Below are 14,013 nucleotides of genomic sequence, written 5' to 3'. Positions count from 1 at the left end.
CACCGTGGGAAGCCTGGTCAGCTCTGGGCAGGCCATGTTACTGCATGGGTGTGAGTGAGCTGCACCTTGCCTGGTGCCCTTGTTAGCACTCCTAGCCCTGGGGATGGGACTGACGAGTGCCTGGCCGGGAGACGGCCCAGGAAATCCCAGCAGCGTCGCTTGGTCGCTCACCGAGTTTCTCAAGGTTTTGCAGGTTGGCAACTCCTTAGCTGAAGAGACACATTTTTGTTTCCCTCAAACTCCTTATACAAGTCAGAGTAAAAGGGGACCGGTCCTAGCAGTGCTACGCCTGGCTGGTTCGTTGTGTGCGCGTGGCGGGGGGAGCAGAGAACATCTGAGGGGCCCGGGGGTGGGGGAACAAGACTTTAGACTGGAACAGAATTTTCAATGCCTGCGACCCGCCATTGCCTGTCACGTCCCCCCGGCAGAGAAACCGTTTGCTGTCGTGCAGCTCCCAGGCAACCTCTGATGGGCAGACTGGCCTGGGGGCACTGACGTGTCCTGGGGGGTTCCTGTTCCCGCCATGGGCAGCTGGGTGGTGACTGAGAGGGAAGTGATCTGCTCTGGAGCCTGTGTACAAATGTTCCTTCCATAGTCCAGGGCCAGTCACTCAGCTCTCCTTCCCCGAGGCAGTGTCAACTCGAGTGGCCTCCGGTCACGTGGCCTCCCTGCTGATTCGTCCAGAGCCAGCTGGCGGATTTGTGTATTCGAATAGATGCACAGAGTCCTAGGTTCCAGAGCCAGAAGGGACCGTTGTGATCATCTGGTCTGACCTCCTGCGTAGCACAGGTCAGAGACCTGCCCTGAAATAATCCCTAGAGCCGATCTGTTAGAACACAGCTAATCCTGATTTCAAAGTTGTCAGAGCTGGAGAATCCACCACATCGCTTAGTAAACTGTTCCAATGGGTAATTACGCCCACTGCTAAAAATTTACACCTTATTTTCAGCCTGAATTAGTCTAGCTTCACCGTCCAGCCATTGGATCGTGTTTAGACCTTTCGCGGCTCGATTGCAGAGCTCGTTATTAAATATTTTGTTTCCCGCGTAGGTACTTGTAGATTGTGACCAAGTCTTCCCAGGACCTTCTCTTTGGTGAGGTCAATAGATTGAGCTCTTTGAGGCAGGTTTTCCCATCTTTTAATCATGCTCATGGCTCTTCTCTGACCCCCTCCAATTTATCAACATCCTCCTTGAACTGTGGGCACCACACCTGGACCCAGGATCCCAGCAGCGGTCGCACCAGTGCCACGTACAGAGGGAAAATCACCTCCCTGCTCTTTCTCAAAATTCCCCTGTTTATGCATCCCAGGATCGCATCAGCCTTTTTGGCCACAGCGTCGCATTGGGAGCTCATGTTCAACTGATTTTCCACCACGACCCCCAACTCTTTTCCAGAGTCCCTGCTTCCCAGGATAGAGCCCCCCATCCTGTAAGAATGGCCTATGCTCTTTATTCCTAGATATACAATTTACATTTCGCCATATTAAAATACATGCTGTTTGCTTGCACCCAGTTTACCCAGCAATCCAGATTGCTCTGTATCGGTGACCTGTTCTCTTCATTAGTTCCTACGCCCCCAATTCTTGTGTCATCTGCCAACTTTATCAGTCATGATTAAGGCTACAATTTTGTCATGGAGGTCACAGAAGTCACGGAATCTGTGCCTTCCAGAGACCTCCGTGACTTCAGCCCATGGCTGCTGGGAGCTGCAGGTTCCCCCCACTGTCCGCGGCACCTGGGAACTGCAGGGCACCCCCGCTGCCTGACCTCCGAGCTGCCGGGGTGGCAGGGATACCCCGCAGCTCCCGGCCGCCATGGGCAGCAGGGGCACCCCGAGTTCTGAGATGCCATGGGTGGTGGGGGTGTTTGTCCCTCCTTTTTATACTTTCAGTTCCCCTCTTGAAAAACATTTCGGCTGGGTTCCAGGAGAAGAAAACCCTATGGGGAAGGATGTTCCCTGCTGCTTTTTTCTCACTGGTTGGAGCTTCCTTTGTTTCCCTTCCTGCTTGATGACTCTGTTTGCTACTGAAATGCAAATGAAGCAGAGCCCACATTCCTTTGTTTGAGGCAGACTTGTGTGCGAAGCTCAGTTTGGAACACGTGCCAATAACACCACACAGTGGAATCCGTAACACTTCACATACAATGTAGCCACGCACATTTTATCAGGACGATACTGACCAGCAAGGTCTGAGTTTTCAAATGATCCCTCACAAGGCACACTTGGGTTATTGCAGTAGTGTGTAGGGTGTGAATACAGGTGTGTTCTGCCCCACTCTCCTCTCGTGAATGGTTCATGGTGCTCGGTGTAGGTGGGTGAGTGAGGGCAGACTGCAGCTGGGAGAACCACCTGGGGTTTCAGGGCGAGACATTTCCATTCTGCAGGTCACCCAGGCAGCTTTACAGCAGCTGCCCTTGGGTGCCAGAGGGCCGAGGCCTGGGCTTCTCCTGCCCAAGAGGATGAACTCTACGGAAGCCTGATAAGCCAGAGCAGTCAGGGCCCCACGGTTCCCTGCTCCCGTCTCGCCTGCGCGGCTGGTCTTCCACTAGCCGCTGCTGCTTGCTCAGATGGTGCAGGTGGATGAGCAGAATCTTCACTGCTGTGGTGGCAAGGCCTGGTTGCTATCAGAAGGGAGTGGTGCTCCAGGCAGAGCCTGTCAGTCGCAGCCCCCGGCAGGGCCGAGCCAGGCCGGGCCGGGGGGGATCCTGGCCGGGTTAGGTTAGTTCATCAGGTCAGCGCGGGGTCCCCCAGTGAGGAGTGTAGCCCTGGGGGGCCAGTCGGGGCCGGGCCAGGTGGGATCCTGGCCGGGTTAGGTTAGTTTATCGGCTTGGCTTGGTGTGGCATCCCCCACGTGAGGCCGCAGTTCCTGACGAAGCTGGTTAATGTCGGTGTCTGTGGGCAGGGACAGCTGCTTGGCCTGTTGGCATTGGTCCCTCGTAGCGTCAGGGTTGGCAGGGCTCCCAGGAGAGCAGGGAGGGCAGCAGAATATTTTCCATTCTGCTCCTCGCTGCGGGAATGAGTCTCCGGGGTAACGCCTTGCTCTGCTACAGAGGAGGTCCTGCTGTCCCGGCTGAACAGTCCTCAGCACGTCCACCCAGGGCTGCCTTAATCGCTGCTGGCAGCACAGCGGGGCGGGCCGGGCGGTGGCCTAGGGGGAAGGCTTAGCTGAGACTCCATTAACAGTCTCCCTTAGTGCCGCTCGGGGGGACAGAAAGCCCTCGAGGGGAGCAGAGAGCTAGCCCTGAACTGCCCGACACCGCTTGCTCCAGGGCTGGGAGCCTGCCTGGGCACCAGCCGGGAGAGCACCGACCCCATGGAGGCCTCTGGAGAGACGTACGACAGTGCAGGAGAAGGCTGGGCCCTGCTCCCACGATGGGCACTGCATGGCCGTCTCCGTCATTCCGGAGGGGAGATGCCATGCGAGCAGCAAGAGCACAGGCCATGCACCTCCGACAGCAGAGCAGCGCCCAGGACCCCACCCCAGCCCTGGGCCTCCGGAGGTCATTTCCGTGACCCCGCCCTGCTCAGAAAGCAGCGGGGGGCTCATGTGCCCAGCTGCACTGGTACGTCGACCCTGGGAGCGGTGCCCAGGTCCTGCCTGTGCGGCGCGTCCCAGCAGGGAAGAGTTTAACTGCCAGGGCTCAGGTGGCTCCGTGAGGTCTCGTCACTGCCTCCGTGACGTGCTGCTGGGCTGGGCACCAGACTCCTTGGCCTTGCCAGCACGGAGCATTTTCTGAATCCGGCCCGTTGCCCTAGTGCTGGTGCAGCTCAGCTGGTGTGCGGGGAGTGGGGCTGTGAGTGCAGACTGGCTCTGAGCAGGGCACGCCAAGCCGCTGGCAATACCAGGGCTGGCTGCTCTACGCTGCTGCCCCCGAGGCGCTGCCGGTGCTATCAGCCGTGCCCACCACCTCCAGGTTCCCACCGAAACCGCCCCTGAGCAGCCCCAGGCTGCGCTTTGGGCCTTGCCGTGGGGTCCAGCTGCAGCGGGCGTCTCCCCGGGAGAGGAGTCCCACTGCGGGGGCGGGGGAGAACTCGGATTATACAGCGATGGGCACTAGAAACCCTTCAGGAGAGCCGCTCGCCCCGCAGAGCGCAGGCGTCCCCTCAGCAGCTTGCCAGGAGCCTGCAGGCCACGCAGGTGCAGCCACCCCATGCTGACAGGGAGGTGACCTGTCCCAGCACAGGGATAGAGAGGAAACCTCGCGAGCCGGGGGCTCCGGGGCCACACGTTTGTGTTGGAGATGGGGTGGCCCTGGGCTGCATCGCAGAACTGACAGGGTTTGGCTGGGCCTATAGGCAGCCCGGGAACCCCCCACTTTAGATAGCTGCCAATTCAGTCGTGGTTTAAGATTTGCAGCATATCTGGGCTCGAACCCTTGGCCGCATGATGCCTGCACTGGCTGAGTGCCTGGCTGCTGCTCTCCACCCCAGAGGTGGCTGCATTTCAAGGGTGCTGTTTGGATGTTGGTTGTGGAGGCCTTTGGGGTAAGAGGCACCATGGAGAACCACAAATCTTTCCTTTCAGCCCCTCCGCGGCCCTGGTCACTTCCCCTGCTCCACACGGTGGGCCAGCCAGCACCTTCTCTCCACGGGCTGTGGCTGCCCCAGGAATGGTTCTGCATGCACCCAGCAATTCCAGCTCCCTCTCTGTTGCCAAGAGAAGAGAGCAGGAGGGGTGAGGCCCAGCAGCAGGAGCTGCAGCATATTTCACTGCGGAGGCTTCCGCTGGATGTGGGAGGCTGCAGGTGACCCCGAGCTGCTCCTCCCTGATTTCCCAGTGCTGATCAGAACCAGTCCTCCATCTTCCAGCTGGGCTCGTTCTCTGCACAGCCCTCCCCCTCGGCTGCCTCCTCCCAGTCCTTCCTCGGCTGAAGTCCCGCAGGGACTGGGGCTGAGCAGTGGGCATGCCTGGTCCTTCACACAGCACAACGTCACAGCAGCAGCAGGCAGAGTGGGGATGTGATTGCGCAGACCCTCTGCATTGCCAGGGATGCAGCTGTGAAGGAAATATGAATTGACTGTGCATCCCCCCAGTGCCCGGAGCCGGCTGGAGTCTGGACCCTCAGCGCTGCCGGCTGCGCTTGGGGGCAGAGGGATGAGAAGGCGCCTTGGGAAGGTGAGCTGGGGAGACGACTGGGGGGCCCTTGTCTTGCTTGCAGATGGTTTTTAGGTCAGACATTTTCCTGCCAAGCGGTGGATTTTGCCAGCTCCCCGCTGGAGCTCAGAGGCGTCAGGGTGCTTTGTCCCTTTGATGCTCTGGTGCGATCGCGGTTCCCGGGGTTGCCGTGCAATGTGTGTCCCCATGTAGCCGTGACACAGCAGGTTGTCGTGTCCAGGACTCGCCGGCGGGTCGGTCCTGCAGAGGTGAGCGGTGGTTTGCCCTGGCCTCGCCCTCTCCTTGGTGCAGTAACACGGCTCCCCATTGTCTGCCATGACAGCCCAGCCCAGGCAGCTTGTTTTGGTGCTGAGCGCTGCCACGCTGTGCAGCGTGAAATCCGTTCTGACAGGCAGCCCTTTCACGAGAAGCCCTGAGACAAAGGACACGGGCTGGGGGAGGGAGGCTGGCCTGGGCTCGGTTTGCGGGGGGGTGAATGGATGGCACACGAGCCCTTCGGCTGGAGCAGGGGGGGCAGGTGAAAGCCCTGTTCCCTGCAGGAGGAACACACCCAGCTCTGCGGGCTGGGATCCTTTGTGCTGGCCGCCTGGGTGGCCCATTGGTGCCCGGCGGTCGCTGCTCTCTCCTCGGCTGGGAAAAGGGACAATGAGTCCATCATTATGATTGTCGAGACTGGCCGTGCGGGGCCGGGACCATTTACTGGAGCTTAACTGTGAGCAGATGTCACGCCCCACACCCCATTTACCAGCCAGGTGCCCCCCAGCCACTGCCGGGGGACCAGCGCTCTAGACAGGAAGGCGGCTCCCCTAATATGGATGCGGTGGAGGGATGCTGAGGTCAGCCAGAAGAGCAGGGATGAGGTGGTGCTGTAGGGTATGAAAGGGAGGAGGAGGGACCTAGAGGGGGTGCAGTGGCAGGGGCTCCAGTGGAGTGGGGGTGTGTCTATAGGGGGTGCAGTGGCAGGGGCTCCAGTGGAGTGGGCTGTCTATAGGGGGTGCAGTGGCAAGGGCTCCAGTGGAGTGGGGGTGTCTGTAGGGGGTGCAGTGGCAAGGGCTCCAGTGGAGTGGGGGTGTCTGTAGGGGGTGCAGTGGCAGGGGCTCCAGTGGAGTGGGGTGTCTGTAGGGGGTGCAGTGGCAGGGGCTCCAGTGGAGTGGGGGTGTGTCTATAGGGGGTGCAGTGGCAGGGGCTCCAGTGGAGTGGGCTGTCTATAGGGGGTGCAGTGGCAGGGGCTCCAGTGGAGTGGGGTGTGTCTATAGGGGGTGCAGTGGCAGGGGCTCCAGTGGAGTGGGCTGTCTATAGGGGGTGCAGTGGCAGGGGCTCCAGTGGAGTGGGGGTGTGTCTATAGGGGGTGCAGTGGCAGGGGCTCCAGTGGAGTGGGGGTGTCTGTAGGGGGTGCCGTGGCAAGGGCTCCAGTGGAGTGGGGGTGTCTGTAGGGGGTGCAGTGGCAGGGGCTCCAGTGGAGTGGGGGTGTCTGAACGGGGTGCAGTGGCAGGGGCTCCAGTGGAGTGGGGGTGTCTGTAGGGGGTGCAGTGGCAGGGGCTCGAGTGGAGTGGGGGTGCAGTGGCAGGGGCTCCAGTGGAGTGGGCTGTCTATAGGGGGTGCAGTGGCAAGGGCTCCAGTGGAGTGGGGTGTGTCTATAGGGGGTGCAGTGGCAAGGGCTCCAGTGGAGTGGGGGTGTCTGTAGGGGGTGCAGTGGCAAGGGCTCCAGTGGAGTGGGGTGTGTCTATAGGGGGTGCAGTGGCAAGGGCTCCAGTGGAGTGGGGGTGTCTATAGGGGGTGCAGTGGCAGGGGCTCCAGTGGAGTGGGGTTTAAAAAGGGGGGGCAGTGGCAGGGGCTCCAGTGGAGTGGGGGTGTCTATAGGGGGTGCAGTGGCAGGGGCTCCAGTGGAGTGGGGGTGTCTATAGGGGGTGCAGTGGCAGGGGCTCCAGTGGAGTGGGGTGTCTGTAGGGGGTGCAGTGGCAGGGGCTCCAGTGGAGTGGGGTGTCTGTAGGGGGTGCAGTGGCAGGGGCTCCAGTGGAGTGGGGGTGTGTCTATAGGGGGTGCAGTGGCAGGGGCTCCAGTGGAGTGGGGGTGTCTGTAGGGGGTGCAGTGGCAGGGGCTCCAGTGGAGTGGGGGTGCAGTGGCAGGGGCTCCAGTGGAGTGGGCTGTCTATAGGGGGTGCAGTGGCAGGGGCTCCAGTGGAGTGGGGGTGTGTCTATAGGGGGTGCAGTGGCAGGGGCTCCAGTGGAGTGGGGGTGTCTGTAGGGGGTGCCGTGGCAAGGGCTCCAGTGGAGTGGGGGTGTCTGTAGGGGGTGCAGTGGCAGGGGCTCCAGTGGAGTGGGGGTGTCTGTAGGGGGTGCAGTGGCAGGGGCTCCAGTGGAGTGGGGGTGTCTGTAGGGGGTGCAGTGGCAGGGGCTCTAGTGGAGTGGGGGTGCAGTGGCAGGGGCTCCAGTGGAGTGGGCTGTCTATAGGGGGTGCAGTGGCAAGGGCTCCAGTGGAGTGGGGTGTGTCTATAGGGGGTGCAGTGGCAAGGGCTCCAGTGGAGTGGGGTGTCTGTAGGGGGTGCAGTGGCAAGGGCTCCAGTGGAGTGGGGTGTGTCTATAGGGGTGCAGTGGCAAGGGCTCCAGTGGAGTGGGGTGTCTATAGGGGGTGCAGTGGCAGGGGCTCCAGTGGAGTGGGGTGTCTATAGGGGGTGCAGTGGCAGGGGCTCCAGTGGAGTGGGGGTGTCTATAGGGGGTGCAGTGGCAGGGGCTCCAGTGGAGTGGGGGTGTCTATAGGGGGTGCAGTGGCAGGGGCTCCAGTGGAGTGGGGTGTCTATAGGGGGTGCAGTGGCAGGGGCTCCAGTGGAGTGGGGTGTCTATAGGGGGTGCAGTGGCAGGGGCTCCAGTGGAGTGGGGGTGTCTATAGGGGGTGCAGTGGCAAGGGCTCCAGTGGAGTGGGGGTGTCTGTAGGGGGTGCAGTGGCAGGGGCTCCAGTGGAGTGGGGGTGTCTGTAGGGGGTGCAGTGGCAGGGGCTCCAGTGGAGTGGGGGTGTCTGTAGGGGGTGCAGTGGCAGGGGCTCTAGTGGAGTGGGGGTGAAGTGGGGGGCTCCAGTGGAGTGGGGGTGCAGTGGCAAGGGCTCCAGTGGAGTGGGGTGTCTATAGGGGGTGCAGTGGCAAGGGCTCCAGTGGAGTGGGGTGTCTGTAGGGGGTGCAGTGGCAAGGGCTCCAGTGGAGTGGGGTGTGTCTATAGGGGGTGCAGTGGCAAGGGCTCCAGTGGAGTGGGGGTGTCTATAGGGGGTGCAGTGGCAGGGGATCCAGTGGAGTGGGGGGTCTATAGGGGGTGCAGTGGCAGGGGCTCCAGTGGAGTGGGGGTGTCTATAGGGGGTGCAGTGGCAAGGGCTCCAGTGGAGTGGGGGTGTCTATAGGGGGTGCAGTGGCAGGGGCTCCAGTGGAGTGGGGTGTCTATAGGGGGTGCAGTGGCAGGGGCTCCAGTGGAGTGGGGTGTCTATAGGGGGTGCAGTGGCAGGGGCTCCAGTGGAGTGGGGTGTCTATAGGGGGTGCAGTGGCAGGGGCTCCAGTGGAGTGGGGTGTCTATAGGGGGTGCAGTGGCAGGGGCTCCAGTGGAGTGGGGTGTCTATAGGGGGTGCAGTGGCAGGGGCTCCAGTGGAGTGGGGGTGTCTGTAGGGGGTGCAGTGGCAGGGGCTCCAGTGGAGTGGGGTGTCCATAGGGGGTGCAGTGGCAAGGGGCTGGACTGGGGGCTGGAGGAGCAGTGGCAGAGGTGGGGGGTTCAGGGCTGGAGGAGCAGTGGCAGAGGTGGGGGGGAGGGAATTCAGGGCTGGAGGAGCAGGGGAGGTTAAGTATTAAATCCCTAGCGTGACTCCCTCCAGCTTGTCTCCCTGTGTTCATGGAGCGTGCCCGGACTCTCCCCAGCGTGAACACAGTGTGGTTGAGGCTGGAATTGTCCTCGGCACAATGTTTTGTGCAGCGGTTTTCTGGAAGGACCATGTTATTTCTGCACGTCCTTGGTCAGTGTCTGTCTCGTCCCGTGTGGTCCTGTCGTTTAAACCCGGGGAGCAAGACAAAGCCAGAGCATCTGTTCAGACAGCAGAGGGGAAGAACAGGGATTCATGCAAAAGTACACGGGAGAGAATTAGTTCTCCCCAAAGCTTTAGACCCATAAATTAACATGGCATCAGGGCATTTAACCTGAACCCCATCCCAGGGAACTCAAACCCCTGTGTGTGTCCCATCCTCCTTCACAATCCGGAGGGACCGTGCTGCGGGAGATGCACCTGCAGGAGGGAGCTAGAGAGAACCGGCTATGGGGCACATGTATCTGCCGGGGTCTGCATCAAGGTGCCAGGGGAGAAAATGTGCAGTAGGGGACACAGCATCCGTGTCTGCCTTGAGGAGATGGCAAACCTGCTTCAGAGCACAGACACGTCTCAGGGAGCTGGGGACAGTTTGCATCAGATGGGTGCGATTCTCTGCTTGCTTCTGCATGAAGATGCTGAGGAGATTGAGGCAGATACCTGCAGCCTTCGCAGCCCTGGAGAGAGGCTGCGCCCTGAGACGCAGGCTGCCTGGGCCTTGTTGGCATGGCCTGCTTGGACTGCACTGTTCGTTAAGCACTGGGAAAGCACCAAGCCACGGTCCCTGCCTGAGATGCCTGAAGTCTAAAAGAGGGGCAGGATCGGTGGGGACTGGAGAGAATTTAGGAATCATTAGCTTTAAAGAAATCCTGCAAATAGCACCTGGGCCCTGGCGTAGGGTACCCAGCCTCGTTAGTGCCTGGAGAGAGAATGGGGCACGGGTCCCTGGCGGGTTTGAACGGGTGTCAGTGGCGGATTCTCTGTCACTTGCAGTCTTTAACCCCTGGTGTGAGGACGTCAGTAACAGCCAGAGGCTGGGGGTCTGTTACCGGAGGGGGTGGGCGAGGTTCTGTGGCCTGCAGTGTGCAGGAGGTCAGTCTAGGGGATTGTGATGGTCCCTTCTGGCCTTTCTGAGTCTGTGCAGCAGGGTCTCTGGGGAGGCCTGCGTCAGTGAGTGCACGGCAGGAGATGCAGATACCCGTGAGAACATGTGCAGTGCAGCCTGCCTGTGCCGGTGATCTCACGGCACGTCAGTGGCCAGGTCCCTGCCCCATGGCTCTTGCAGTCTCGCTTAGAGCCAGGTTCAACAGAAAGGACCATATGTCTGGATGGGGACTGGGACAGGCGCAGGATTGGGGGTAGAAAGCCTACAGTAACCACGGGGAGGGGGATATTGCTCCTTGGGAGAATTCAGCTTCTCTGCCGTGTAGATGATCAGCTTGGAATGGGGCAGCGCTGGCTGCTGGCTCGGGGTGAAGCCAGAATCTTATTCTGGGGTTTTTCTTTAACCCTCGTCCCAGCTTCTCTCAAGAGAGTCCGGCCGGCCCCACTCTTCCCCTGCCGCCCCTTAGCCCAGGTTGGGGCGTTGGGAAAAGTCAGACAGGAAGTGTTCACATTGTCACGCCGAGGGCAGGGAGAGGGGCGGGGCCTGGGGGGCTCCTCTCCCCAGCCCCCACTTCACATGCATGCTGCCTTCTAGAGAGCAAACGTTACGCCGCCTTTAACCCTGCCGCCCTGCCCACCTGGCGTGACCCCGCCCCCCGGCACCCCCACCTGGCGTGACCCCGCCCCCGGCACGCCCACCTGGCGTGACCCCGCCCCCCAGCACCCCCACCTGGCGTGACCCTGCCCCCGGCACCCCCACCTGGTGTGACCCCCGCCCCCCAGCCTGCCCACCTGGCGTGACCCCGCCCCCGGCCTGCCCACCTGGTGTGACCCCGCCCCCGGCACCCCCACCTGGTGTGACCCCGCCCCCCGGCCTGCCCACCTGGCGTGACCCCGCCCCCCGGCCTGCCCACCTGGCATGACCCCGCCCCCGGCACCCCCACCTGGTGTGACCCCGCCCCCGGCACCCCCACCTGGCGTGACCCCGCCCCCCGGCACGCCCACCTGGTGTGACCCTGCCCCCGGCCTGCCCACCTGGTGTGACAAGCCCAAGTCTGCACCGGGAGCCTCCCAGGCGCTGAGCTCCCCCCGCCCCCAGGCTTCGTTCATTAACGTCTGAAGTTCAGTAACATGCTCCGGGGAGTTCCCAGACCCACTGAACTTCTCCGAGCTGTTCAGCTGGAAGCCGGGTTTCAGGGAAGGCCAGACGCTGGCCCCCCAACTCTACCCTCTGTTCACAAACATTCTGTGCTTGGACTCCTCCCCCGGCATTAGCGGCTGGGAACAGTCAGTGCAGGGGGCTGGCAGTTGGCTCTGGCAGCCTGCGGGGATCGACCCCGCATGGCCAAAGGATGCTGGGGAAGGGCCAGGCTGGGACTCTCCCAGCTCTGGGGTGGCCGTCAGCCTGGCTGGCCTGCTGCAGGACGTGCTGGGCAGAGGGTCGCTTTCTGAGGGATGCTGGGGTCTGTGCATTTCAACTAAAATAAACCCTTTGGGATGCAAAACCGGGTGTAATCAATTCCCACAAAAGGCAGATTCTGGGCAGCTAAGAGGCCAAAACTGAGAGGGAGAGTGAGGGTAGCTGTGCCTGCCAAACACTCCAGGGCAAATCTGTGCAGCAGCGGGGTGTCTGGCTCCTCTCTCTAGGACTGCAGCTGGCACAGGGCGGGGTGGTGGCTTTGTCCCCGCCTGTTCTCCCAGCTAATTCCCCCGGCTCGTATGGCTTTGGATGGTGCTAGTGCAGTCTTCGCTCTACCCACCCCCCAGTATGGCCAGCCCCAGGCATTCAGAACATCATGACTCAGGCCCCAAAAAACCAAGATAAGGATTGAGACTTTTTCCTTTGCCTCGTGGATTCTGCATCTTTACGGGACTTTCGGCTCATGGTTTCAAGCTTTTTTCCCACAAAAAGAGGGGTAGAAACTTTTGTTATTGGAAGCCAAGATTCCTACATACTCACATGACTCCAGGAGCTGGGGATTTAAGAAAAACACCCAAACTTGTGAGAGCTGGCAACAAGCCGCTCTCCGGCGTCCCAGAGCTGGGCCTTTGCCACACGGCCAGCCACTCCAGCATCCCAGAGCTGTGCCTTCCCCGCAGGGACAGCCTTCCTCTGGAGTGTGGGTGTGTTAATATACATTAAGTATCAATGTGCAGATCGCTTTGCACAGCAGAGACTGAGACCCTGCCCCAAAGACCTCACCTTCCACTTAGAGCCAGAGCAATGGGAGCAGATGCCAGGCCAGGGTGGAACCTCTGGGAGAACAGGGATGATTTGGGAGGACAGTGACTGCGCTAACCAATTGTAGTAAATTGTAGCCTTCAGCCAGATAGTGACTAGCTGGAAATGGAGCTTGGCCAGAGCTACGTAGTGGATAGAACAGTAACTGATGCAGGCGGCCAATTCCTGATGGCAGGTGGGGACAGGCCGCACGTGGTGTAAATAAAGTAACAATACACTGTAAGTCTCTCTCTGAGTGGTAGCTGTGTTAGGGTACGTCTACAGTACGGGACTATTCCGAATTTGCATAAACAGGTTTTGTAAAACAGATTTTATAAAATCGAGTGCGCGCGGCCACACTAAGCACATTAATTCGGTGGTGTGCGTCTGCGGTCCGAGGCTAGCGTCGATTTCTGGAGCGTTGCACTGTGGGTAGCTATTCCCTAGCTATCCCATAGTTCCCGCAGCCTCCCCCGCCCCTTGCAATTTCCGGGTTGAGATCCCAGTGCCTGATTGGGCAAAAATCATTGTCGCGGGTGGTTCTGGGTAAATGTCGTCAGTCACTCCTTCCTCCGGGAAAGCAACGGCAGACAAGCATTTCACGGCTTTTTTCCCTGGATTGCCCTGGCAGATGCCATAGCATGGCAATCATGGAGCCTGTTTTGCCTTTTGTGACTGTCACCGTATGTGTGCTAGATGCCGCTGACAGAGGCGATTCAGCAGCGCTACACAGCAGCATGCATTTGCTTTTGCATGATAGCAGAGATGGTTACCAACCATACTGTACCATCTACCAATCCATAAATTGGTAAAAAGATGATCATGGTTACCAGTCCTTTTGCACTGCACCATCTGTTGCTGTCATAAGTGCCCCTGGCTGCTCTTAGCCAGGGGCGCAAAAGCCAAAATTGGGAATGACTCCCTGAGTCAATCCCTCCTTTTTGGTATCTAAAAATAGAATCAGTCCTGCCTAGAATATGGGCAAGTGTACTAGAGAACCACTGTATCATAGAACCAGAGAGCACAGCTGCTCTGTCTCAGATCCTGCAGGAATGATGAGCTGTATGCTATTCACAGGGGGTGCTCCTGCAACAACCCCACCTGTTGATTCCGTTCTTCCCCCAGCCTTCCTGGGCTACCATAGCAGTGTCCCCCCACTTGTGTGATGAAGTAATAAAGAATGCAGGAATAAGACACAGTGACTTGTTAGTGAGAAATGAGTGGAAGGCAGCCTCCAGCTGCTATGATAGTCCAGACAGGACAGTAAGGAGTGTGGAGGAGAGGAGCCCAGCATCCCGCTGCTAGTCCAGGGGCAATTGAATCTTTTCTTTACACATGAAGGGTGGGGGCTGATGGAGCTCAGCCCCCTGTTGCTATGATGAAGACGGTTATCAACCATACGGCACCATCTACCATGAAAAATTAGGTGCACTTGACATTGGGGGACCTGACAGATGCTAGTCGGCATGGTTACCAGTCCTTTTGCACTGCACCACGTGCCAAAAAGCTCATGATGATGAGGACGGGTACCAGTCATTTTGCACCATCAGACACCCATGGCAGGGGGGGGGCAAGGATGTTGGTGTTGAGTGCTGCAGCATCGCGTCTATCTGCAGCATTCAGTAAAGATAGGGTGACATGTTAAATAGTCACGAGAGGATTTTTTCCCTTTCACTTCTGGGGGTGGGTGGGGGGGTGCGTAAATTGCCGAGCTATGCCCTGAACCACCGCGGACACT

The 14,013-nt window shown here is 59.8% G+C and overlaps 1 protein-coding gene across 9 annotated transcripts in view; it reads left to right on the top strand.

The window, feature by feature from the left end:
- RUSC2 (RUN and SH3 domain containing 2) overlaps positions 1 to 14,013 on the top strand; it is a 79,390-nt gene that overhangs the window by 20,155 nt on the left and 45,222 nt on the right. For 4 of the 9 annotated variants that reach the window (XM_045021925.1, XM_045021924.1, XM_045021923.1 and 1 more), the window contains exon 1: positions 4,938 to 5,119. The exons of the other annotated variants lie outside the window; for them this stretch is intronic. The gene's annotated coding sequence lies outside the window, so the exon portion shown is untranslated. Of the gene's footprint in view, positions 1 to 4,937; positions 5,120 to 14,013 lie in introns of those variants that run through there. 9 annotated transcript variants of the gene reach the window in all.

The sequence above is a fragment of the Mauremys mutica genome, chromosome 6, assembly GCF_020497125.1.
Source record: "Mauremys mutica isolate MM-2020 ecotype Southern chromosome 6, ASM2049712v1, whole genome shotgun sequence".
Lineage (NCBI taxonomy): Eukaryota > Metazoa > Chordata > Testudines > Geoemydidae > Mauremys > Mauremys mutica.
Note: the sequence above shows the minus strand (reverse complement) of the source record. Positions and strands in the feature narration are given on the sequence as shown.